Below are 24389 nucleotides of genomic sequence, written 5' to 3'. Positions count from 1 at the left end.
GAGTAGGCTTTCTCAAAATCAGCATAACTGACATTTTGTGCTGGATAATTTAGTGGTGTGGGCAGCCGACTTGGGCACTATGAAATGTTCAGTAACATCTCTGGCCTCTTCCCAATAGATGCCAGTAGCGGATTCCTTCCCAGTTCTGACAATCAAAAATTTCTCCATCCATTACAAAATGGACCCTTGGGAGCAAAACTGTCTCCCTCCCAAGTTGAAAACTACTGATGTAGGTAGGGCCTTAAATCTGACTCTTAGAGTTCTGAATAACTGTACTTTCCATATCTTTGGCCGCTAGCCACATGTGACCAAAGCTCTTGAAAGTGACTAGGTTGTAACATTGAAATAATATTTTGGGTGTTTTGTGTTAAACACAATGGATTCTTAAAACTAATTTCACTATTTTTTTTTTACCATTTTAATGTCACTAGGAGAAATTTAAAACTACACGTGTGGTCCCCTTACCTGTCTGTCAGACAAGCACTCCACTAGAATATTAGGCTGTGTCTACTGAAAACAGTCCTGATGGAGCAGGAAGAGTAAGAGCCTCAGTCTGGCCCAAGTCTCTGGAGAGATGCCAGAATTCACAGCATAAATCCACCTGGCAGAGGGTCCTGTGTCCACATTCACTTCACCATCATAGTCTTGGGGATCTGTGGACAAGTCACTCTGCTAAGTGCTGTCAATACTGTAATACTGGGTTTTAGGCACAAAGGCTATTAGGAATAGCCTGATTTGGGGAAGTATATTTCCATTTCCAGTATAGCTCATCTGCCTCCTGTAACCTTGGTTATATCACCTTTAAACTGTTCTGCTTTTTGAAAATATGGTTATACCTATCAATAGGGCATTTGTAAGGATTAAATGAAATACTAAATAAAAAGAACAAAGTGTCTTCCAAATATGACAGAAGCCAATATTTGCACATTACTTATTAAGTGGTCTTTGGCTGGATGATGTACAGGTGATGCCTTTGCTCTGAGCATAACACCTGGAGGTAGTTGTACTGACATCCTCCTTTTCAGATGAGGAACCTGCCTGTCCTTCCTGTGAAAGTGCTGGAATTTACCGGGGTCTCTCTGGCTTTAGAACTAACTCTCTTCAGCCCACACCGTTCTCTTTAAAACCCCTGTGTCTTACCACTGCAGCAGGGGCTCTTCCCGCTCAGGACTGCAGCCTGTGTTGGGCCCAGAGTTTCCATGCCTGGACCCACCCTGAGCACTGGCTCCACACCAGGACGCAGCTACCCTGAGCTCTGAGTCCGGGTTGGAAGCCTTCTCCTCTACACTAGTCCTGAGGTCACACAGGACGCCACCCTGAGCACTCTCCCTTGAGAGGTGGAATCTAGTCCCCAGGGATCTGCAGGGGGCCGGAGCAGGAAGATGTGGACTGTGTGGGTCCAGAGAGCACCCAGCCCCTCTACCATAAATGGCACAAGAAATTGTGGAAGAGTCTTGACCGCACTTCCCTAAAACATACCATGCCCGAAGCCACTAATTTTCTGTGTCTGTTTTGGAAGCACTGTGGAATTATAAGATGTTATTTCCACTCTACTACCTGGAGCCTCAAGGTGTATAGGTTAGAATTTATGACATAACAGCAAATAACAGGGTTTCGGGTAGAGAAAACAAAAGCTATGGAAGATATATGGAAATAACTGGGGAAATTTATGGATGTACTAATATCAGAAATTAAAAGGAAAATAATTGTTGCTCTTGTTAATTGTGATCATGAAGCTAAGTTTACTTACTTTTTTTAGAGATACATATGAAAGCGTTAAGGCTTGTGTTGTTACATATGTGTAATTTCCTTAAAATATTTCAGCAAAACACAATTAGAAAATTATAGTAAAATGTTAACAATTCCTACATTAATAAAGTCAGTATGCTTGACTATTTTCTACTATTTTGAAGAAAAAAGTTCTCTGAGCTTATCTCTAGAAACAGGAAATCCAAGCATGCTGTTCTAATATGTAAATTATATTCTTGTAGAGCTAAACATTTTTTAATTTCTTAATGCCCCCAACATGCAATATACCAGAAATGAGTTGTCTTCTATAAAGGGGATTTATTAAGTTACAAGTTTATAGTTCTAAGGTGATAAAAATGTCTAAACTAAGGCATCCATAGAACACATACCTTGAATTAAGAAAGGCCAATGGCATCCAGAACACCTCTGTCATCTGGGAAGACAAGTGGCTGGCATCTGCTGATTCTTTTGCTCTTGGTTCCATACAGCTTCTCTGGGGGCATTTCCCTTCTTCATCACCAGATGTGTAACTCTCTGCCAGCTTTGGTTCTTGTATAACTTCTGTGAGGTTTCTCAGTTCCTGGTGTCTCCTAGGGCTTCTGCATTTCCAAACATCTGTGTCTCTGTTGGCTCTGAAGCAAATGTGCTTTCTCTACAATACTCCCCTTTTAAAGGACTTCAGTAATCAGGACCCACTTCAAATGGGTGCAGTCATATCTCCATCTGATCCAAAGGTCTCACCCACAGTTGGGTATATCACATCTTCATGGAAGTAATACCATCGAAAGGTCACACCCAGAATTGAGTGGGCCTATGCTGGTTTGAAATCATTTATGTACCCTAGAAAAGCCATGCTTTAATCCTTATCATATTTGGGGAAGCAACGGTTTCTGCTAATTCCTATTCAGTACTATGGATTGCAAACTTCATTAGGTTATCTCCGCAGAGATAGCAATGTTTCCTAGTTTTCTATGTACAGGTCTTTTACATCCCTCATTAAAACTATTCCTAGACGTTGATTCTTTTAGATGCTATTGTGAATGGAATGTTTTTATCTAATTACCTTCTCAGATAGCTCATTACTAGTTCTAGAAACAAAACTGATTTTTGTTGATCTTGTATCCCACCACTTTGCGGAATTCATTTATTAGCTCCAATAGCACTGTCAAAATTTTTTCAGGATTTTCCTAATACAGAATCATGGTGTCTGCCAATAATGAGAGTTTTACTTCTCCCTTCCCAATTTGAATGCTTTTTATTTCTTATCTAATTTCTCTAGCTAAAACTTCTAGCACAATGTTAAATAAAATGATAACAGTGGGGCATCCTTGCCTCATTCCTGATCTTAGGGGGAAGGCATTCAGTCTTTCACCATTTCATACGATGTTAGCTTTATCATTTTGTCATGTTGAGGAAGTTTCCTTAGATTCTTACATTTGGAAATGTTTCTATCAAGAAAGGATGCAGAGTTTTGTTGAATGCCTTTCTCTGTGTCAATTGAGGTAAATCAGGTGGCTTTCTCCTTCAATTTCTAAATGTTTTGTATTACATTGCTTGATTTTCTTATTTTGAACCAACTTTGCATACCTGGAAAAAAAACCCACTTGGTCACAGTGTATAATTTTTTTAATGTGCTGTTGGATTCTATTCCAGCATCACTTTTTCATTAGACTATATCTTCTTCAGTTAATTGCCTTGGTATCTGTGCTGGTCTGAAATTCTTGAATACCCTAAAAAAGCCATGCTCTTTAATCCTCATTCAGTATTGCTGGGTGGGACCTTTTTATTCTTTCCATAGAGATGTGACCCAGCCAATAGTGGATGGTAGCTTTTTTTAACTTTTTAACTGTACAACATAATATATAAACAAAGCAAAGAAATGGAAAAGCAATAGTTTTCAAAGCACTCTTCGGCAAGAAGTTACAGGACAGATCCCAGAGTTTGTCATGGGACACCCCACGATCCTTTCAGATTTTTCCTTCTAGTTGCTCCAGAATATAGAAGGCTAGAAGGCTTCAATACTTTTTTATCACCACAACCGACTTTTTTTCTTGCTTTTTTGTGAAAAATAACATATATACAAAAAAGCAATAAATTTCAAAGCACAGCACCATGATTAGTTGTATAATTCAGAGTTCTTTAAAAGTGGAAAGATTTTGGAGAAACCTAAGATGTAGAGATGCTTGGGAATACATGCAACAGATCCAAAAGAGCCAGCAGGAAACCGAGACATTTGAAGATGCAGGGCTCAGCAGGCATTGCCATGTGCCTTTCCATGAGATGCAAAGCAAGCCATAACCTGGAGAGAGCCAAGGGAAGCCAAGAGATGAATCCCATTCTCTGAGAAGCCAAGTGAGGAACCTCCACAGGAAAAAGGAGCTGAAAGCAATGGAGCCCAGGAACAAGAGACAAGCAGAAGCCAGGCAGGTACCTTCCCAGCTGATACAGCTTTTCCAGATAGCAGCAGTCTTTTGTGAGTGAAGGTAACCTCTTTTGGTGCCTTAATTTGGGCATTTTTACAGCCTTAGAACTATAAACTTGTAATACAATAAATTCCCATTTTAAAAGCTGTTCCATCTCTCGTGTATTGCATTCTGGTAGTTTTAGCAAACTCACACAATAAAGAGCATGTCATCTGAGAATCAAGTTAGTTTTACTACTTCCTTTCCAATATGCATGCCATATATATTTTTTTACTCGCCTAATTCTTCAACTCAGAACTTCCAATAGAATGTGTAATAGAATTGAAAGGAGGAGGCACCCTAATAAAGTTTTCACTTTTTCATCATTAAGATGATAGCGGTGGGATTTTAACTAGGGCCCTTTTCCACACTGAGAGATTTCTATTATAGACCCAATTTGTTGAGTGATTTCATCATAAAAGGGTGTCATTTTATCAAATATTTTTTCTATCACATAAGTTATAATTCTTCTGATCACTAACTACAAAGTAACTCAAAAGCCATTTCTACATATTTATAGATTTGCTTGGACCCTGTGCTGGTTTTAAAGGACTATGTACCCTAGAAAAGCCATGTATTACTACTGAGCCATCTTACAGAGGCAGCCTTTTCTTTTAATCCCTATTCAGCACTTCACAGTGGTAAATTGATTAGATTATCTCCATGGAGATGTGACATGCCCAAAAGTAGGTATTAACTTTTTGATAAGATGAAGATATGACTCCATCCATTCCAAGGGGGTCTTGATTAGTTTACTTGAAACTTGAAATGAGGAAACACTTTGGGGAGAGCTTTAGTGTCCTGAGAGAGCCGTGAGAACTATGAGACCCATGCAGCCAGAGATTTTTGAAGATGAAGAAGGAAAATGCCCCTGGGGGAGTTTCATAAAACAAGAGGCCTGGAAAGAAAGCTAGCAGATGATACCATATTCACCATGTGCCTTTCCAGCCGACAGACAAACCCTGAACATCACTGGCCTTCTTGAACCAAGGTATCTTTCCCAGAATGCCTTAGATTAGATATTTCTATAGCTTTGCTTTAATTTGGACATTTTCACAGTCTCAGAACTGTAAACTAGCAACTTATTAAATTCCCCTTTTTAAAAGCCTTTCCATTTCTGGTATATTGCATTCCAGCAGCCAGCAAACTAGAACAGATTTTGGTACTGACAGGTGCTGCTGCGGTTTGCAAATACCAAACATGTTGGACTGGCTTTTTAAATGGATAAGGGGAAAAATTTGGAGGGGTTGTGTGGAGCCTCGATGCTTACAGAAGGTGGAGCTGAGAAAGAGGCAGTCAACTCAGTGTCCCCCGAGGTCACATTTGGAAAGAGGCTGGCCACTACACAGGTCCTTGGAAAGGGTGGGACTGATGCTTTCTTAAAGGCTCTGAAAATAAATGACTCTCAGAGTTTGAAATCTACTGGAGTTTGCCCTGCAGGTTTTCAAAACTGCTTGGGTCCGGTAACACCTGTGTTCCTTCCAGCTTCTCCTTATGGAAATGGGAATATGTATTCTATGACTGTCCCTCCTTTGTACATTGGCAGCAAACAACTGTTCTGAGTTTTACAGGTCCAGAGCCAGAAGAGAATTTTGCCTTAGGAGAGACCACACATGTAGCTGACTTTGTACTGGTTTAATCTTCTATTGTATTTCTATTGTTACTGAAATACTTTAAGGCCTTTGTGATATGGGAGTGAATGTATTCTGTATATAGGTAAAACATGTCTTTTTTAGGGTCTAGAAGGAGCAATGTGCCAGTTTGAAAGGATTATATACCCTAGAAAAGCCATACTTTAATCATGATCAAAACTTGTGAGAGCAACCACTTCTTTTAATCCCTATTCAATAATGTAAATTGGAATCTTTTGATTAGATTAGCTCCATGGATATGTGACATGCCCAATTGTTAGTATTAACTTTTTGATTAGGTGGTGATGTGACTCCACCCATTCCAAGTGGGTCTTGCTTAGTTTACTGGAATCCTTTAAATGAGGAAACATTTTAGAGAGAGCTTCAGAGTCTTAGGAGAATCATGAGAGACCTTTGGAGATGAAGAGAGAAAACTCCCTAGTAGGAGAGTCATAAACAAGAAGTCTGGAGAGAAAGCTAGGAGACGTCACTATGTTTGCCATCTGTCTTTCCAGTTGAGAGAGAAATCCTCACAACTTCATCGGCCTTTCTTGAGTGAAGGTAACCTTCTGCTGGTGACTTAATTGGGACATTTCTACAGACTTGCTTAATTTGGATGTTTTTACTACTTTAGGACTGTAAACCTGCAACTTAGAAAATTCCCCTTTTTAAATCCATTCTGTTTCTGGTATATCACATTCCAGCAGCTACTAGCAAACTACAGCAGTAACAGACATAGTTTTTCACCTAACAATATTCATCTGTCAACTGGAACAGCTCCAACAAAGAAACAAACTAGGTGGTTTAAAACAACAAATTTAATATCTCATAGCAATGGAGGAAACACACTAAATCTCTCCAATACGGAGTACAAGTCCTTGGGTAATATTTATTCTTAAACTTGATATCCTATAACTTAAATACTATGACATAAACAATACAACCTATGCCATATGTGCTGGTTTGAAAGGATTTATGTATCCTAGAAAACCCATGTTTAAATCCCAATACCATTCTGTAAAGGCAACTGTTCCTTCTAATCCCTATTCAGTACTGTACGTTGGAAACTTTAATTACATTATCTCTATAGAGATATGACTCAATCAAGTGTGGGTATTAAACTTGATTAGGTAGACATATGTCTCCATTCATTCCAGGTGGGTCTTGATTACTTTACTGGAATCCTTTAAAAGAGGAAGCATTGTTGGAAAAGGCTGGATATTCTGAGAGAACAGAGAATGCCAAAGGACCATGAAGCAGAGAGTCCATCAGCCAGTGACATTTGGGAACGAAGAAGGAAAATGCTCCCGGGGAGGTGGAGAAGAAGCTAGCAGATGACGTCATGTTTGCCATGTTTCCTTCCAGATGAGAGAGAAACCCTGATCATGTTCGCCATGTGCCTTTCCACTTGAAAGACACCCTGAACTTCACTGGCCTTCTTGAATCAAGGTATCTTTCCCTGAATACCTCAGATTGGACATTTCTATAGACTTGCTTTAATTTGGACATTTCCATGGCCTAAAAACTATAAACCAGCAACTTATTACATTTCCCTTTTTAATAGCCATTCTGCATCTGGTATATTGCATTCTGGCAACTAGCAAACTAGAACACCATGTGATAAGGAGATAAAAGAAGAAAACAAATATACTTGCTTCCTGTACAAATACAAACATACCCATAACAAAACAAAGAGAAAATATTCATACCTTCACAGTCTTCATTCCTGTAAGTGGTCACACATGGTTGTAGTTCATATTTATCAATACCTCCTTCTACTCCCCATTCCAGGTTCCCTTTACCTTCAGCAAGCACTTCAGCTGATCTTGGTTCTTTGCCTGGTAGGGTGACCCAAACCTTCATGCCTGCCTGGATTGTGTTATTGTAGTTTTCCATTAACTTGAATAACAAGGCAGAGTAGTGCTAAGAGACACCCTAGGGAATCTCCTATATTCCAGAAAAACTCTTCCTTACTTCCACTGCATAATTGTGGTTCTATTTATCCTTGATAGTCAGGATCAGTCACCCCAGCCAATACAGCAATTCTCTCACTTGTTGATTCAGAAGCATGGAAGCCCAAACTGGCCAGCTGGAAGTTTTAACTTCAAGTTCAATGGAATAACTACTTTGTTTTATGGTGGGAGAATCCTCCTTTTGGAACTAACATCTCTAGACCAGCAGAACTTAAGGTTGTAGGTTCAGAAAGCAAAACTTTTTCTAGCGGATTAGTAGGGGTAACAATGAGTGGTAGCATTCCCATTTCTACCCATTGATTCCTGGACCTGTGAATCCTCAGTATGGAGAAAACACCATAGAGCGGATGGTGATTCAGAGTGCATACAGCCTCCGAGAGAACACTGTCCAATGGTGGACATTACGCACCATAACGGGGTCTTACTGACTTTCCCTCCCACATTGGTGGTGTGAACTGGGGAGAGGGCTTACAGACAAACAACAGACGGTTTTGAACAAACCGTCACTTCATTTAGTCTGGCCTGGCCCTTAAGCAATGTCACAGGAATTGCAGGGTCTGAAATCAATTGCAGCCTGGAACGCAGCTCCTAAGGCTCAGGATTCCTTTCATGCACACAAACGCGTGCACGCATCCACACACTCACACCACCCTTCCTGGAACTGAACATGAACACTTCCATTTCCCCTGGTCCTCCAACTGGAGACTGGGACTTGGAGAGTCTCTGGGAGGTGATCAGGCTCCCCTTCCACTTAGGCCCTCCTGGCCTTTCACAAGTGGGCTGATACCAAACACACCCCAGTACCTACCAGTCAGATGAGCAGTGCTCCCTGGTACCTGGTTCCATAAACTGTCCCGGACCCATCACTGCCCTAGTGGTGACAGGCACCCCACCTGGGGAGGTCAGAATCTGAAAGATGGGGAAAGCCCCATTGCCGGCACTGGATTCCATCTACTGAAAATTAACAACAACAAAAACCATAAAAAAAAAACCCAGCAATGCATTCTGCGGTTTATAAGATATATATAAGTAAAATATATGATAAAAAGAACAAAGAATAACAAAGAGAGAAAATGGAAGAAACATGTAAGATTCTTACATGTGAAGTGAAAACATTATTTGAAGGCAGACTACAATGAGTTAAAGACTGAAAAAAGAACAAAAAGAAGAAATAGGAAAAATAATTAGTAAATATTCCTATAGTACATTCAAATTCAGTCATAATACTAACATTTAAGAAATGAAACAATGGTCTAATCAGTCCAATTAAAAGGCAGAGATTGACAGCAACATCCAACTACATGATGCCTCCAAGACTCCAATAAATAAGGTGTACAAGAAATCCACTTTAAATATAAAAACCAGAGGAGGTATGAAAATAAAAGGAAAGAAAAACCATGCGAACACAAATAAAAAGAAACACTGAATAGTTGTATTAATACCTGACAAAATAAAATTATACTACATACCTCTAATAAAAACTAACATAGAAACTAATGACTATCAAGTACTTGCCATGAAAGGGAGTAATGGACCTCTCATACATTGCTCATAGCAATATAAAATAATGTAGTCATTCTAAAGAATAGGGGGGAATTTCTTGAAAAATTAAACAAACACATACAATATGGCATAGCAATGACACTCCTGGCTGTTTATCCCAGAGAAATGAAAACTTGTACATAAATGTTTATAGCAGCAATGCATGTAATAGCAAAATAATGAAAAAAAACATAATGTCCTTCCACAGATGAATGGCCGAACGCTGCTAAAATTCACACAGTGAAACCCTGGGTAGCTATAAAAGAACTGAACTACTCACAGTAACTACAACTTTGATGGATCACAAGAGCATTATGCTGAGTGAAACGCTAATCTCAACACAACATAAGCTGTATGATTCTATTTATATAACATTCTTGAAACAAAAAGCTATAGAGATGAACAACACACCTGTAGTTGCTGCAGATTAGGAATGGTCACTGATAGGAGGTACATATGACTGTATATAAAGGGGTAGCATGATATGCTGACAGAACAGTTCTACCTTGAGGAGGTGGTGGTTACATAAAACTACACAAGAAAATGGTACAGAACTATTGCATGCCTCATTTTACAGATTCTTACTTGTGTTCATATTGTATTATATCATAGTGGGTGTAACCATTGGGAGAAACTTGTTTAAGAAAACAATTTTTGCCAATTACTGTGACTCTGTAATGATCTCAATATAAACAATTTTTTGAAAAAATATATGCAAGAAACCCAAAAAATCCTGAAAACATTTATTCTTCAATAAGCTATTTAAGAAAATACCCTGGTGTTTTCCTGAAACTTTGGGCACTTGTGTGACACCTAAGACTCAGAGTTAGCACTGAAAGTCAGTATCACTCCATCTAGCAACTAGTAAAGGAGGAAAAAACGAAAGCAGACTTTAATTGGAGACATGAACGAAGGTGCTCTGGTTGGGACTAAGGTAAATCATAACACAGGGTAAAGGATGATGATGTCTGTGTTTTAAAACTTCACCTTCTGTGTGAGACCAAAGGAAGAGATTTTATTTTGTACAAAACTTACATTTTCTGCAGCACACAACCTGTCTGGCCAGCTCAATTAAACATAAACACATGGAGCCTAGACTGGGAATGAGATCTTGTAATTCTGTGTAACTTAATAAAATACCCTGATACATTCCAGAGTTAACTAGACATATAATTAAAAAGTAATGGCAAATTCCCTTGAGGGACTGGAGTAAAAAATACGAAACTATTAAATGTTTCCCCCTGGGAAATTCCTAACACTCTCTCAAGAATTAGGGACTCCAAAATTGATAGCCCAAATTCTCAATCTGCAGCCTTGCTCCTGTGAAATTTATTCCTGTAACAGGAAATATAAGCCTACCTATAACTACACCTAAGAGGTTCACTTCCAGAGTATCTCTTCTGTGGCTCAGATTCTCTAAGCACAACTCTGTAAATAAATTCATTATCTCCCCCACTACATGGGACATGACTTTCGGGGTGTGGGTCTCCCTGGAAACATGGGCCCTGACTCACAGGGATGAGCCTGGCTGGCATCGTGGAATTGACAAGGCCTACTTGACCAAAGGGTGGAAAAAACATGTAACAAAATAAGGTTGAAGTGGCTAAAGGAGTTTACCCAGAGTCAAGAGGCTATTCTGGGGGTTACTGTTATGCAAGCTTCAGCTAAATATTGCAAATTGCCATGGTATGCCAAGCACAACCAACAGTATTCCTGAAAACCCTAAAGAATATCCATGGCTCTATCTGTGACTCCATAGAAGTTTCACTCACTAAGCTCATTTTCCAGAAACTTAAAACACTAGATGGTTCCTATGTCAGATAAGCCCTAAAACCCAGAGGTACCCGTCTCTCAAAGAACACCAAACAGTTGCATCCCCCTATCCCATAACATCAGCACCCCTTTTCAACATGAAGAAGTCAGAATGATCATTGCACAAATATTCCTGAATATTGGGAGAAAGATCAAATCAGAGGGAGGAGTTGTTAGAGAGAAGATGGAATTAACAAATGATTATGACTATTGAATCATTATACTGGTATTTCTTTTTTGTCTGTAGTGATTTAGAATAGATAAGTAGGAAATACCTGAAATCGTGGAACTGTAACCCATACCCTACTTTGAAATTTGCTCTTTAACTACTTGTTAAATTCTGCTTTGAAATATATCAATTTTCTTCATATGTTATATTTCACAATAAAAAATGTTTAAAAACAAACTCCTGTTCCAAAAGTTTCTTGCCAATTTTGCGTAATATTTATAAGAGTTAACGAGTGAAGTGCTAACAAAATCCATTTTTATTGGAATGGAAAAAAATGGTAAATATTTCATGAAGAATAGATATCTTTTTTCAGGCTTCTCATTCATAAATAAGGTGCATGTTCTCATTTCTTAAAAATCTATTTTTGTAAGCTTTGGTAGTTTTCATCATGTAATTGTATTTTTCTTAAATTAATGCCCAAATTTTGTTGTTGTTCTTGTAAATGGGATTTCTTCCTTTGCATTGTGCAACTGGCTTTTGTCTTTATAAAGAAAGCTATGCTCTGTTTATACTTCTTGTATCAGGATATCTTAATTGAACTCTGTTATTAAATCTGATAGTTGGTCATAAGATTTTCTAAGTAAACAGTCATAGCATATGCAAATAAATGATATTGTCACACCCTTTAAAAATGCAAAACAGCCACAAACAATAAAAACTATTCCACCTTACTCATCAGAACATAGAAGCTTATCAAATTCAACAAGATATCATGTTTTTACCACACTGGCAACAACTAAGAAAGTGTGAGAGAACACCCTCTATTTGCAAGGCTGCAGGGAAACAGGCACTCTGATCCTGTTGGTTCTACCTCCAAAATAAATCCAGAATCTGACCACTTTGAAGTTCCACAACTGCTAACACCTTTATGAGTATCTTTTCTTGCTAGAATTACTAAAGTAGCTGTAATGTGTCTCTCAAATTGTATTTGTCTGATGTTTTCTCATTATTTGACTGAGGCTGTAGGTTATACGGAAGCATATCACAGAGGTGATGTGCCTTCCCCCACTTACATGGGTTACGTGATGTCAACACCTACTATTCCCGGTGATAGAACCTTGGTCTCTTGGTTAAAGTGGTGTCCGCCAGGTTTCTCCATAGTGAAGGTGCTACTTTTCCCTACATTTGTTAGAAATAAGCCCACACACTTGGCGGTGATGGTGTGCTGTTAAGACCCACCTCCTAGAAGGAGGAATGTCAATGAATTTGTGGACCTGTGTTAAAATCACAATCATAAATAATAACTATTTTCTGAGAGATTCTTTGAAACATCCTGTTTCTCCCTAAAGTTTCCCCAATAATTCTAGCACTTATCAGTGGTTCATGGCTACATCAATTATACTGTGGTATTCTAACAGTGATTTTATATTTTCCTCATTGGTTTGAAAAAGAAAGCAGCCTCTGACACTCAGAAACCGCCATGAAACTTAAGAGCTAGGCATGTGTTGTTAAAATATGTCCTGGCACTCAAGCCATACCATGGTGCTTCCTGCTGGATATAAACAATTTCATAAACCATGAGGAAGTGGAACAAGATCACTTCATAATTTTGTCTAAGCACAGACAGAAACAAGGTCCATGTGCCGCTCACTATGAAAAATCTCCTGTTGGCTGATATGAGTGACTACTGCTTCTTCCTGTATTCAAAGCAGAGCAAACCTTGCTTCTTTGGACTCTCCCCAAAATTATCTGGCCAAAGCCCAAATACTGAAAGAAGTTCTAGCTCCATCTTACTAAGATGTTCTGTGGTTCCCCTGTGGTGTGCAGCCTCTTCCTTGCAATGAGTAAGGACACCCAATGAGTAGGAAAATTCAGCACATACTGCAGGTGTGTTGCTGGTGATTTGGGCTCAAGTGCATTGACACCTACTTTTATTAAAGATGATTTCTCCTCCTCTCCTATTAATTAATTAATTAATTAATTTAGCTGGTTGTTTTGATCAGTATGGACAGACAGAGATTTATTCTACAATTTGGGCTATAATCTATAACAAGAATTATTATGTTGCTAAATATATTTCAGATTTGGAAATTGGGAGCTGTTTGAGACTGGCTCTGTGTCCTTTTGACATATTGCCATCCTTTTAAATACAAAGACAACAACAACAGCAAATAAAGTTCCATCTTCTGGCATTATAAGATGCTTAGGTCTCATGGATTTTCCTTACTCCTGTCTTCAAATTAGCTATTATAAAAAGGGCTCTGGTTCCTTTAAGAGTGATATTCAGAAACCAGCATCTAAGCACTAGATGTGCTAATTCTTACAGGTTCACTGCTTCTAGGTACTTTCTGTGGATAGAGCTAGGAAATAAATTTATGTGTACACATTGTATTTATTTCTATATATTAAAATAAGTGTCAGTTTATACTGATGTTCCTGCCTGCAGTCCAGCACCACAGGGTCCATTCTGGCATTCCTGCTTTTGCTTATTTGTAATATTTTTCCCTAAAAGCGGGAAACCTGGTTCTCATTATTTTCAAAATATTTACTTATTTTCAACCCTTATACACATGTGGTCAGAATAGCTAAATTGCAACCCTTGTGAGAAACAATCTTACCAAATAGGGTATGGTATTTGTATACTAGTCTTGTCTTTGGCCTTATATTATCTTGACAAAACAGTTTTCTAGAGTTCTTTAAACTATTCCCTTTCTTTCCCAACTATGTTCAGTGAGGCTGTATCATTCAGGTATAATATATTTATATTGCCTGCCACAGATTGCATTCCACCCTGAATTTCCTCAAAATCCAGCATGATTTCTAAACTTTAAAAATATTTACATACAATATATATACTCTCTATATTCAGTGTCATTCCTCACTACCCATATCTGGCAAACATTTGCTTTCCATTCCTATAATTTTGCCTTCATGGGATGTCATGTCAATGAAATAATAGAATATGTTAAACATGGGTTCTGGTTTCTATCACCCAGAAAAACACATTTAAAATTATCTTCTGTTTTCTGTCTACTTACATGCTATTCTGAATGGGATTATATAATTTATAATCTATATTTCAGTTGTTCTTTGCTGATGCTTAGAAACCCATTTGAGTTTTTCACGTTTATCTTGCAGCCTACAAATTTGCTGTGCTTTTTTTTCTCTAGCTCTACTATTTTTCTTGTGGATTTTTTGTGTATGTTGTATAAAAAGGATCATGTCATCTGGGAATAAAGACAGTTTTACTAAATTCTTTACACTATAGAGGCCATTTATTTCTTTTATGTGTCTAATTACATGGCCTAGATCTCCCAATAGAAGATCTTTTCCTAGTTTTAGAAAGAAAGCTTTCAACATTTCACCACTGAGTATGATATCAGCTTTCATTAATGCCCTTTTTCCTGTTGAGGAAGTTCTTGTATAGTTCTAGTATGTTGAGTGTTTTTGATGAGAAAAGGTGTTGAATTTTATCAACTAGTGTTTCTGCAACAACTGAAATGATGTTTTTTCCTTCATCCTACTAACATCGCACATTACACTGGTTTATTTTTGTATGTTGAACCACCTTTGCCTTCCTGGAATAAATTCTGCTTGGTCATGATGTAAAATCCATTGAATATGCTACTTGACTCAGTATGCAATTTTGTGGAGAATTTTACATCTATATTTGTAAGAGATAGAGGTCTGTAGTTTTCTTTTCTTGTGATATCATTACCTAGCTTTGTCATGGCTAATGATCGCCTTATAGTATGTATTAGAAGTGTTCCCTTAACTTCTACATTTTGGAAGAGATTGAGATGGACTGGTGTTAATTCTTTAAATGTTTGATAAAATTCACCAGTGAAGCCATGCAGTCTGGGGATTTTCTTTCTGAGAGTTTGCAGAGTACAGATTTAATCTTTCTTATTGTGGGAGTTTTAATTCATTAAATAAGCTGGAATGCAATATGCCAGGAATGGAATAGCTTTTAGAAAGGGAATTTATTAAGTTGTAAGTTTACAGCTCTAATGACATAAAATTGGTCCAAACTAAAGCATCTAGAGAAGGATACCTTGACTCAAGAAAGGCCAATGGGTCTGGAACACTTCTGTCATCTGGGAAGGCATGTGACTGGCATCTACTAGTCCTTTGGCTTCTCATTTCAAACAGCTTTCCTGGGGGTGTTTTCTTTCTGCACATCCAAATGACTGGGACTCATGTTGGCTGTCAGCTCTGTCAGCTCTGAAGCTTTTTCCAAAATGGTTCCTCTTAAAGGACTGCAGTAAGCTATTTCATCTTGAATAGGTAGAGACATATCTCCATGGAAGCCACCTAATTAAGGGTTACCACCCACAATTGGGTAAGTCACATCCCCATGGAAACAATTTCATAAAAAAGATCCCACTCAGCAATAGTGAAATAGGATTAAAGCACATCGTTTTCCAGGGCACACAACAGTTTCAAACTGGCACATTCCATCCTCTGGAGCCCAAGAAAAAGACATGTTCTTTCCATATATAAAATACCTTCATGCCATTACACTATCACAAAGCCTTAAACCATTTCAGTGACAATACAATTACAATACAATGACAAAACCACTACAAAATCTCATCAAAGTCAGTTACAGGCATGGCCTCACCTAAGGCAGAAATTCACCTTCTTTGTATAGAGTATAACTCAGAACAAGTTATCTACTGCCAATAAACAATGGAGGGACAGTCATAGGATACATGTTTTCATTTCCATAAAGAGAAATTGGAAGAAACACAAGGTCATCAGACCCAAACAGTTCTGAACACCTGCAGGGCAAAAGCCACTAAATTTGTAAGTTATTTCTCCTCGGGGCTTTAGAAAGGAGTAGTCCTACGCTTTTGTAAGGCTTACACAGCAGCCCTGCTCTCTGGAAATGCTGGGATGTGAGTTGCAACATGGGGATAGTAGGGAGGACCACCTTTTTCTTGTCTCCAGCCCCTCTAAATTCTTGGTACCTAAGAGTTCAGTTCTCAACTTATCTCTTTCCTGTTGAATTCTACAATAAGTTGCAAGGAGCAGCCAATCTGCATTTTTTACATTTATTTGGAAATTTCCCCAGCTAAGTATCTTGGGTGGTCACCTTTAAATTCCAGCTTTCATTCAACAGCAGGACTCAGTTGGGCCAAATTATCTGCCATTTTAAAACAAGGGTCATCTTCCTTCCAGTTCCCAATGACCTATTCCTTATTTCTGTCTAAACACTCCTCAGAGGTATCTTTAGAAGACACATTTCCACCAACAGTCTCTTCAATGCATTTTAGCCCTTCTCTATCAAGCTCCTCATAACTCTTCCAGAATCTTCTCCTTATCCATTTAAACAGCTGTTCCAATATGTTTGATACCATAGTAGCACTCCACTTCTCAGTATCAAAATTTGTTTTAGTTTGTTAAAGCTGCTGAAATGCAGTATGCCCGGAATGAAATAGCTTTTTTTTTTTTTGAAATAGCTTTTAAAAAGGGAATTTATTAAGTCACAAGTTTACAGTTCTAAAGCCATAACAATTGTCTAAACTAAGACATCTACAGAAGGATACCTTGACTCAAGAAAGGCCAATGGGTCTGGAACACTTCTGCCATCTGGGAAGGCATGTGGCTAGCATCTGCTAGTCCTTTGGCTTCTCATATCAAACAGCTTTCCCAGGTGTTTTCTTTCTGCATCTCCAAATGTATGGGTCTCATGTTGGCTGTCAGCTCTGCTGGCTCTGACACTTCTACCAAAATTATTCCCTCTTAAAGGACTGCAATAAGAAACCCACCTTGAATGGGTAGAGACACATCTCCATGGAAACCACCTAATTAAAAGCTACCACCCACAACTGGGAGGGCCACGTTTCCATGGAAACAAAATAATAAAAAAGATCCCACCCAGCAATATGGAAATAGGATTAAAGGATATGGCTTTTCTGGAGTACACAATAGTTTTAAATGGGCACAGTGGTTCTGGTCAGCTTTTCTGTTTCTTCTGAGTCAGTTTTCCCAGTTTGTTTTTCTAGAATATTGTCTAATTGATTTAGGTTGTCTCATTTATAGATATTAAAGTTGACAGTAATGTTCCACTTTCATTTCTAATTTTAGTAATTTGAGTCCTTTCTCATTTTTTCACAGTGGAGCAAAAGTTTTGTCAATTTTGTTGGTGTTCCAAGAACCAACTTTTAGTATCTTAGTTTGCTGAGCCCATTGCAACACAACACCACAGACTGGGTGACTTAAAACTTCAAATTGATTATCCCTCAGTGCTGGAGGCTGGGCATTTGAAATCAAGGTGCTAGCAGGCCTTGCCTACTATTATAGGGGAAAATCCATCCCATGCCTCTTTCATGGCATCTGATGGGTGTTATGGAATTCCATGGCATATGGCAGCAACTCAATCTCAGACTTCATCACATGGCTTCTTTCTCTCACTTACTGACTGTGTACAAATTTCTTTCACTTATTAGGACCCTAGACATAGTGTATTAAGGGAACACTCTTTGCTAATAACATCTTCAAAGATCCAATTTTCAAATGGAAGTGAATTAAAAGAAATGGAGGTTAGGACTTGAACATATCTTTCTGAGGGAGTGAATACAATTCATACCAATATAGTTTTATTTACTTTATAAATATTCTATATTATGTTTTCCTTTCTTCAAATCATTTTTATTTTCATCTGTGCTAGTCAAAGTTCTCTAGAGAAACAGAACCAGTAGGAGAGATATATAAGTAAGAGATTTATAGAGGAGTCTCATGCAACCATGGAAACAGAAGAATCCAAAATCTGTATGGCAGGCTCTGAAGCTGGCAGGTCTGTTGAAGGGTCTGCATGAACTTCAGAGGAGAGGCTTGCTGGCTGAAGAAGCAGTGAAAGAGTCACTGTTCAACTGATTGGATTATCACATGGCGAGAGGTGTGCCTTAGTCAATCATAGATGTAATCAGGCACAGGTGCAATAAACTGACTGATGATTTAATACACCAATCTTCCAGTTTATCAACCTGCCATGGAATATCATTGCAGCAATGGGCAGACCAGTGCTTGCCTGACCAAACAACCGAGCATCATCACTTGGCCAAGTTGACACCATAACCTAACTATCACAGTCCACCCCTTGTCAACATGGCAACTATACATATCACCTTGAAACATGCTTAATTTCCAAATACAATGCAACAACAGACATATCTTTCATCTAACAATATTCAACTGTCGTATATACAACCAAAAATGTACTATATCTCTCCAGAATAGGATGCAAGTCTAGGTAACATTCACTTTTGAACTTCATATTCTATGAAGTTCAAATATTTAAATACTGTAACACGAACATACAACTTATGACATAGGACAAAAGGAAAACAAAATATGTGCTTAGGAACAAATGCAAATGTACTCAAACCAGGGAGGAAATTTCCAAACACACACAGCCCTCGTTTCTGTAACTGGTCATCTGGTTGTAATTAATAATTATCACTACCTTCTTCTACCACCCATTCCATGTTCCCTATACCCTCAGCAAGAACTTCAGCTGGTCATGGGTCTTTTCTAGGGGGGATGACCATGACCTTCATTCCTGAAGTTTTCTGGGCCATTGGTAGTCCTACCTGGATTGGGTTGTTGTAAGTTTCCATTGACTTTAATCATAGGGCATGGTAGGACTAAGAGATGCCCTAGGGGATCTTCTGCATTCTAGGAAAACTCTTCTTAATCTCCATTGTATAACTGCAGTCCTATTTCCCCTTAATCATCAGAACCAATCACACCAGACAGAAAAGTAATCCCCTTCCTTGCCTGTTAATTCAGTGGCAATGTGAAGCCCAAAGTGACCAGATGGCAGTTTTAACTTCCAGTTCAATGGAATCATGGTCATATTCCTGGTAGAAGCACTTGTCCTTCTGGAATAAGGGTGTAGACCAACAGGATTTAAGGTTCCTGGGAAAGGAAGCAAAAATTTTCCTAGCGATCACAGGTAGTGATAGTGAGTGGTGCCACTCCCATTTCTATACCTTGATTCCTCGACCTGACCCATGAATCCTGGCTATGGGAGAAATAGAACCACAGAGTGGATGCTGATTCGGAGCATACAAAGCTTCCTGTAGAACACTGTCCCAGCCCTGAAAGGTATTGCCACCTACTTAGCACTGTAATTGGGTCATCAAATGGCCATGCCACTGTCCTATCAACCCATCTGCCTCTGGATGAGGGAGAATATGGTAAGACCAGAGAATTTCATGAGCATGTGCCCATTCCTGCACTACATTTGCTGTGAAGTGGGTACCTGGATCAGACGCAATGCTGCATAGAATATTATGACCTCAGATAATGTATTCCATAAGTCCACAGATGGTAGCTTTTGCAGAGGCACTGCATGCAGGGTATACAAAATCATATCTAGAGTGTATGTCTAATCCAATTAGAACAAAATTGCTGCCTCTTCCATGATGGTAGCAGGCTGATCACCTTGGGGAATGATGCCATATCAGGGACTGAGTCTAGGTCTCATTCTAACATTACAATGTCTCTCAGCCTCTGGATACCTTCATTATACCAGGGCAGTTCTAGCATTTAATGTCAGCCAACCATACAAACAAACTGTTAATGGCCCTTCTAACCCCTTGAGCTATAACACCAAATGCAGAATCTCTCCTTAATGGGCTTATATAAATAAGTTCAGCTTGATCCATCTTTATATTCCTTCCACCATTATCCCACACACTTAATATCCATTCTCACACATATTCCCCTGATTTCTGGCTATACAGATTGGAGAACTCATGCAGTTCTTTTGGAGTATAGCATACTTCGTCATGAGTCACACTTCGTACCTCACTTTTCAGGGCCTTTAGGGACTTTAGTCTAGTTATAGGTCTTGAAGAAAAGAGGGTTGGGGAGTGAAAAGAAACAGAAGTGTCTTTCAAGCCAATTACGTGAGGGCATTCCATTGCAGTTTCATCTGGTAAAACAGAATTAGTCACGCCAGACAGAGGAATGAGGGCTGTTTCATAAGGGAAGGTGGTTACAGGGTTAGCAGGCAATGAAGGGTTAATCTTGTTAGGTGGAGGTTTGATAGACTCCTCTGAGGAGACTGGAAGTGAGGAAGCTCTTCCCTCAAGGTAGGCTGGACATCAGGAAGCTCTTTCCTCAGGGCAGTCCATTACAGATCTATCAAGCAAAGGCTCAGCAGATTCCAGGGATTTTGTCTCCCCACCATCATTCTCAGACCATATATCACCATCCCATGTTTCATGGTCCCATTCTTTTCCAATCAAAGCCTTCATAAAATTAAAGCAGACACTCTGCAAGGTTGAGTTTTAGTCTATATTTTAAATCTGCTACTCACACAATGAGGCTTTGTGTCTGGTTTCAGAGATCTCAAGTCTGTGACAAGAAATAAGATTTTCTTTCAAGACACAATGGAAATGTTCACATCATTCATATGGTGCTGAAGTCTCAAACTGAAGCCTTCACCTCATCTCTTTCCTTCATAACTTTATCCAGTATATCTAACAACAATCAGTGAAGATCATTACACCTCTTAATTGCAAAATACTGCACAAAAGTGTCAAAACACACAAGCCTCGTCTCATATAACCATACAATCAGCAGAATCTAATGGTGATATTTTGAGTATCTTTTTCGCCAATTCACCTACTTCTGGTACAAGGCCGTGTTAGTCAGCATTCTCCAGAGAAAGAGAACCAACAGGAGACATCTGTAAATATGAGATTTATAAAGGTGTCTCACACATCATGCAAATGAAGAGTATAAAATCTATAGGTCAGACTGTGAAGCTGGCTGCTTCCATGAAGGGTCTGGATGAATTCAACAGAAGAGGTGCACTGGCTGAAGAAGCAGTGAAAGAGTCTCTCTTCCTCCTTAAAAGCCTTCTACTGGTTGGATTATTTGTGGAGATACACCTTAGCTGATCACAGATGTAATCACCACACATGCAATCAACTGACTGATGACTTGATACACCAGCCTTGCAGTTTATCAATCAGCCATGAAATATCCTTGCAGACAATGGGGCATAATTCTTTTGATCAAGCCGACACCAGTACCTACCATCACACAGTCAGTGGGTCAAGGAAGAAGTTACAAGAGTGTGCTGGTTTGAAATGATGTATGCACCCTAGAAAAGCCATGTTTTAATCCTAATCCCATTTTGTAAAGGTAGCTGTTTCTTCTAATCCCTATTCAGTATTGTATGCTTGAAACTGTAATTAGATCATCTCCTCAGAGACGTGATTTAATCAAGAGTACTTCTTAGTCTGGATTAGGTGGAGGTGTGTCTCCACCCACTTGGGTTGGTCTTGATTAGTTTACTGGAATCCTACAAAAGAGGAAACATTTTGGAGAAAGTGAGAGATTCAGAAAGATCAGAGAAGAACAACATAGGCATGGGAAGCAGAAAGAACCAGCCAGTGACCTTTGGAGATGAAGAAGGAAAACACCTTCTACGGAGCTTCATGAAACAGGTAGACAAGAGAGAAAGGTAGCAGATGATGCTATGTTCGCCATGTGCTCTTCCAGATGAGAGAGAAACCCTAACTGTGTTCACCATGTGTCTTCTCACTTGAGAGAGAAACCCTGAACTTCATCAGCCTTCAAGAATCAAGGTACCTCTCCCTGGATGCCTTAGATTGGATATTTCTATAGACTTGCTTTAATTGAGGCATTTTCTCAGCCTTAGAATTGTAAACTAGCATCTTATTAAATTCCCCTTTTGAAAAGCCATTCAATTTCTGGTATATTGCATTATGGCAGTTAACAAACTAGAACAAAGAGAAATCAGTAAATGTCTTGAGTAAAATGAAAATGAAAAACAACATATCAAAATTTATGGGATGCAGCAAAGGCAGTGCCAAGAAGGAAATTTATTCCCTTCAATCCCTATATTAAATAAGAAGAGAAAACTCAAGGAATTAACTGCACACTTAGAAGAACTAGAGAAAGAACAGCAAACTAACCCCAAAGCAAACAAAAGGAAAGACTAACAAAGATTAGAGCAGAAATAAATGAAATTGAGAATATGAAAACAAGAAAATAAACAAAACCAGAAGTTATGTCTTTGAGAAAATCAATAAAATCGATGGGCTGTTAGCTAGATTGATAAAAAGAAAATAAAAGAGAAGCAAATAAATAAATTAGAAATGGAAGCGGAGACTTAATTACTGACACTGTAGAATAAAGGAGGTAATTAGAAGATACCATGAACAACTACATGCTAATAAACTAGACAAGGTAGTGGAAATAGACAACGTCACAGAATGGTATAAACAACTAACACTAATCTGAGAAGAAATAGACAATTTCAATAAATCAATCACAACTAAAGGGATTGAATCAGTCATCAAGAAGCTCCCAAAAAAGAAAGTCCAGGGCCAGATGGCTCCACATGTGAATTCTATCAAACATTCAAGAAAGAATTGTTACCAATCTTGCTCAAATTCTTCAAAAAAATTAAACAGGAGGGAAAGCTACCCAACTCATTCTATGAAGCCATCATCACTCTAATACCAAAGCCAGGGAAAGATACTGCAAGAAAAAATTACAGACCAATCTCTTTAATGAATATAGAGGCAAAAATCCTCAACAAAATTCTTGCAAATCAAGTCCAGCAGGACATTAAAAGAATTATACACCATGACCAAATGGGATTTATTCCAAGTATGCAAGGGTAGTTCAGCACAGGAAACTCAACTAATGTAATATGCCATATCAACAAACCAAAACAGAATAACCACATGATAATTTTGATTGATGCAGAAAAAGCATTTGACAAAATTCAACATCCCTTCTTGATGAAAACAATTTAAAGGATAGGTCTAGAAGGGAACTTCCTCAACATGCTAAAGGGAAAATATGAAAAACTCACAGCTTATTATCATCCTCAATAGGGAAAGACTGAAGGCTTTCCCTCTAAGATCAGGAACAAGATAAGGATGCCCACTGAAATGACTGTTATTCAACATTCTTCTGGAAGTTCTAACCAGAGCAATTAGACAAAGAAAAATTGGAGGCATCCAAATTGGAGAGAAAACTCTCATTGTTTGCAGATGACACACTGTATGTTGAAAATCCAAAAAAAATAAAACTACAGCAAAGCTAACAAATGAGTACAGCAAAGTGGCAGTTTATAAGATCAACGTACTGGGGACAACCAATTCAATAGGCCAAGCCCTCGATCTTGGGGTTTTCCCCTTTGAAGTGTCTTCCTGCAAAAGACAGGTAAGCCCACTTACAATTATGCCTAAGAGTCACCCTCAGAGAACCTCTTTGGTTGCACAGATGTGGCCTCTCTCTCAAAGCCAACTCAGCAGGTGAACTCACTGCCCACCCCCACCCCTACATGGGACATGGCTCCCAGGGTTGTAAATCATCCCAGCATCGTGGGACTAGAACTCCTGGGATTCACTCGAACCTGGGATCATGAGATGAGGCAAGCATCCTTGACCAAAAGAGGGAAGAAACGAGTCAAAATAAAGATTCAGTGGCTGTGAGAATTCAAATAAAGTCAAGATGTTATCCTGGAGGTTATTCTTATGCATTTTATAGATATTCCTTTTTTAGTTTATGGTGTATTGGAGTGGTTAGAGGAAAGTACCTGGAACTGTCGAGCTATGTTCTAGTGGCTTTGACTCTTGAAGATGATTGTATAATGATACAGCTTTGACAATGTGACTGTGTGATTGTGAAAACCTTGTATTTCATGTTCTTCTTCTCCAGGGTATGGACACATAAGTAAAAAACAATATATGGATAAAAAGTAATAATGGGATGGGCAAGGGTAAAAATAACTGCACAGAGACAAACACTAGTGGTCAGTGAGAGGGATGGGTAAAGAACATGGAATGAATGAATTTTTTCTTTTTCTTTCTTTCTTCTTCTGACGCAAAAGTTTGACAACTGATCACGGTGATAAATACACAACTATGTGATGATATTTTGAGCCACTGATCATATACCATGTATGGACTGTGTGCTGGTTTGAATCTTTCGTGGACCCCCAAAAAGACATGTCCTTTAAGCCTCATTCAATTATTGCTGGGTGGGA

At 38.7% G+C, this 24389-nt stretch overlaps 1 long non-coding RNA gene across 11 annotated transcripts in view; it reads right to left on the bottom strand.

Annotated features, from left to right (window-relative positions):
* The window catches only part of LOC143673851 (uncharacterized), a 135348-nt gene that overhangs the window by 28929 nt on the left and 82030 nt on the right, over positions 1 to 24389 (bottom strand). For 10 of the 11 annotated variants that reach the window (XR_013170731.1, XR_013170732.1, XR_013170733.1 and 7 more), the window contains one exon: positions 466 to 653. The exons of the other annotated variant lie outside the window; for it this stretch is intronic. This is a non-coding gene — a long non-coding RNA (uncharacterized LOC143673851). The remainder of the gene's footprint in view (positions 1 to 465; positions 654 to 24389) is intronic. 11 annotated transcript variants of the gene reach the window in all.

The sequence above is a fragment of the Tamandua tetradactyla genome, chromosome 2, assembly GCF_023851605.1.
Source record: "Tamandua tetradactyla isolate mTamTet1 chromosome 2, mTamTet1.pri, whole genome shotgun sequence".
Taxonomy (NCBI): Eukaryota; Metazoa; Chordata; class Mammalia; order Pilosa; family Myrmecophagidae; genus Tamandua; species Tamandua tetradactyla.
Note: the sequence above shows the minus strand (reverse complement) of the source record. Positions and strands in the feature narration are given on the sequence as shown.